The sequence below is a fragment of the Haliaeetus leucocephalus genome, unplaced genomic scaffold, assembly GCF_000737465.1.
Source record: "Haliaeetus leucocephalus isolate CR32 unplaced genomic scaffold, Haliaeetus_leucocephalus-4.0 Scaffold184, whole genome shotgun sequence".
In the NCBI taxonomy this organism is placed as follows: Eukaryota; Metazoa; Chordata; class Aves; order Accipitriformes; family Accipitridae; genus Haliaeetus; species Haliaeetus leucocephalus.
Window position 1 is genome coordinate 10,771,063 of NW_010972620.1, and position 3,903 is coordinate 10,774,965.

Sequence of the window (3,903 nt, forward strand, 5' to 3'; positions counted from 1 at the left end):
CCCCCCCCCCCCCCCCCCCTGTACCGGCGCTCCCCAGGATGCAGGAGCCGGGTCCCGGCTGAGGAACTCGGCACCAGCCGGGGAAGGGTTTCCTCCCCCCTGCGAAAGTTTCAATAAAAATATACCTTTTCCCTAGTTCGGTTTGGGGTTTTCTTTGAAGTTTTTCGGGATTTTTCTTTCTGAAACTTGTTTCCCTTTCCCCCACTTTCTGGCGAGGGAAAAAATATACAACCGTTTCCTTTGGGAGGGGGTATTTAAAATGAAGTGTGCTGGTTTGCAATTGCCAGCAGACCCAAAGGGTCTCCTTTCCTTGACAAAACTCCAACCTCTTCCAATTACGAGTTTTTACAAAAATTTCCAATTTTGTAAAAAATTTCCATTACGAAAATTTCCATTACAAAAAAATCCCATCTTTTCCATTCCCACCTTGCCCCACACCTGCCCCTCGCAAGCTTCTGCTCCTTGCCCTGGCAAATCAGACTGGCACAGACCTGTGCTCCCAACCCAGCTGGAGAGCCCGTGGGCAGCAGGGACACGAGCCGGGACCCCAAAGCCCAGCCTGCGTGTCCCCCCAGAGCCCCAACAGCCCCCGGCTCTGGGTGAGAGGGCCAGGCTCGGCACACGGGGCTGTCGCAGGCACACACACGCACACGTTAGTGCATCTCACCCTGCACATGTGGGCTGGCGTGCACGCTGACGGGCCAGTATGCGCTTGCACGTCTCCCCAAACGCCTCCCGGCACACCCCCGGTTGGGTGTGCACCCACGCCTGGAGCACGCACACCTTCCCACGCCCCCTCGCTCACACGGCCAGGCCTGCACCTCATCCCCTCCCCAAAACAGCAGCTGCAGGGTAACGCAGGCACAACCGGTCGGGGCCCGCCAAGCATGCTTGTCCCCCCGAAAGCGCACGCATGGTAGGCACAAAACCTCAGCCACGAGGTTTCAGGGGTGTCCTCCCCTCCACGCCCATGCACCCCCAAAGCCCTGCACCTGAGGACTGGGGGCAGCCCCCTGCTCTGCAACTGGGTGTGCTGCCGGCTGGGACCAACACCAAAGATGGACAGGCAGGAGCAGCTCTGCAGCAGCAAACCCAGCTCCTGTCCCCCACACTCCTTGGCCAAGCAAGGCTCCAGCCCCACGCTGGTCCCCATCATGCCACCGTGCCTAATTTCCCCTTCCCCTTGCAGGCTAACAACCTGCAGTGAGCACCACCTTCCAAGGGCACATGGATAAACAGAGCAAAAGTCTTTGTAAAACCTAGATAAACAGAGAGAAAAATTCACTGTAAACCCCAAAACCTCTGTGAAACCCTGCTCCGCAAAAGGTACGTGCAGCTGGAAGTACCCACGCTGTCAGTGCTGCAAGATCTGGGCACGGGGGATGCTGCGAGTGACCCGACACGCTGCCCCATCGCTGCCTGTCCCCCTGCCAGCCCACATCTGTATGGTACCAGGTGAGATGGGGCTGCGGCAGGCTGCCACCCACCGTCGTTAGGCCAATAAATCACACCAGCAGTAACGCTGGTGACAGCTACAGGATGGCACAGCCCTCCTGGTCAAGACAGGCCATTAAATACAGCCTGCCTGCACCCCGTTCCTGCTCCAGGGCTGAAGGATGCACAGCGCATAGCCAGCCACCAGCACTCAACACGGTGCTGTTACTGCAAAATACTGCAAAACACTGCAAAAAGGGGTGTTTTGCCCCTGTACCAGCGGCTCCCAGCGCTGGTGCCATGGCCAGGAGGATCAGAGAGGAGCCCCCACTGATCCCCAGGCTCCACGGCCCCAGCGCATCCACGGCAAACATGCCCCAAGCAATTTATCCCGGGGCTCAGCAGCCCTCCGGGACTGCTCACGTGTCCCTGCTCGGCTCTGACGACAGTGCTGGACTGGTCCACGTGGCTGCAGCAGCCCCAGCTGTTTATGGTTATAGCCGAGTTAATAATTAAATAGATGCTGGATGGAGAGCAGAAGGGCTGGGATGCAGCTGGGAAGCGTGTGTGGCGGCGACGGTGGTGGGGGGAGCCCCTTCCTTGCAATGTGCTCGCGCCCACAGTGCGGGGGGAGCGGAGGGTGATTCCAGCTCCCTGGGTTTTTGTGATGGGGCACCACATCCCCTGGATCCCAGCCTCCACTCTCCCCCTAGCAAGGGCCCCACGTCTGCCTGGGCTCCCCGAAGCCCAGCCCTGCTCCGACACCCGGTGCAGGTCTCGGCCAGGGAACTGGCAGCAGCTCAGGAGCAGGAGCGAGCACAGGGATGCATCCTGAACAGGCGGATGGGAAGAGCCCAGTGGGGACCACGGCAGCCGAGGGATGCCCAGGTCACTCTGATCCCCATGGCCAGGGCTCGGTGTGCCCGCAGAGCACCCCCGAGGGATCCCAGGCGAGCAGGGCACGCTCGCACTGACACCCGGTCAGGGCCCCGGCAGGCACAGGCATAGAGCAGGGATGCGGACCCGTGCTTACATAAAAAATAATAATAATAAAAATCTGCTAGCTCTGCAAACAGCACAGCCTGCACAAGGGGACAGACTGGCCTGGCACTTCCAAACCTCCTGGACTTGTCCAAATAGTGGCGAGACTGGGGCACCGCCACACGCACGCAGACGCAGCCTGCAGCAGTGCAGCACAGCGTGCGCCCCAGAGCCCCCCTTTCAGGAACACAACAGCCACCCCACCCACCCCAAATCCTACCACCTTTCAACCAGAAATATGCTTTGCTTCCCTGTTTCTCAAGGAGGGGCTTCTCTCCCCCCTAAAGCTATGCACGCCCAGATCAAGGCAGGGGTCTGGGGCAGGAGGGGCCCCCTTTTTTGGCTGTAGAAGGCAGGGCTCCATCTCTCCCCAGGAGAGAGGCTTGGGGGAGGCTGGAAACTCAACAGTGAGTCATGCCGGGCAGGCGGCAGATCCGGGGGGGCTCCTGGGATTAACCCTTCAAAACCAGAACTGCTTCCAGAGGCAGGAGGAACGCCCAGGGGCTGCGGGAAAAGCTGGCTGCCAGAGCAGGGTGGGAAGTTACAGGGTCACATCTTGAGCATCCCACAGGGGATGGAGAAGACCACCTGACTACGCAAGCACTGGATGAGCAGCAACCAAGTGCGTGCATCTGTGCCCATCCGCTCCAAAACAAGAGGTGGAAGAGAAAGATTACAGGGAGTGCAGGACCCCAAAGTGCACAGGGTCCATACGGGGTGTCCACCCTCACATGACGCCTTGCTCTGGCACAGTGGGTCGGCCGCAGCACTGCCCGGCTGGCCACAGGCTCCGAGGGGAAGGCACAGTCTGCAGGTGGGCTTTGGCAGGTCCTGTTGGCAAGGGGTTTCCCCGTGGCACCAGCACCAGAGAAATGCCCCGCAGTGTTCCCGTGCTGTCCTCGAGACATCGCAACGCCTGTCCTGCAAGAGCTCAGCCCCGGCGTGGCCACCCGCAGCAGCGAGCCCTGGCCCCTCTGGCAGCAGCCCTGGGCCAGCCTGCCAGAGCCGCAGGGTTTTAAGGCTCCTCCAGAGGCTCCAGGTGGATTCTCTCATGTTACAAGAACGGTTCATTTTACAGCCCCCTTCCTGGCCTGGGGCTGATCCCCACAGCCCGGCTGGGCCTGGGATCCCATGGCGGGGAGGGGGTGACATGCAGCATGACTGTGCAGCCCCAGCATCCTGCAACTGCCCGCTGTCCCCCAAGAAGACCTTCACCCCTCTAAGGGGCAGGCACTGCTGCTTAAAAGCGAAACCAAGGCAAAGCCCTCAACACCCAGCCCCGCAGCTCCAGAAACTCTCACCCCAGCTGGGAGAACACCCCGATCCCTGGTCTGCTGCTCCCCCTCCATCCCCTCCCCTCTGCCTCCCAAGCTACAGCACGACCCCCAGCATACCCACAGAGATCTGCACTGCTGGGAGCTGCCACCC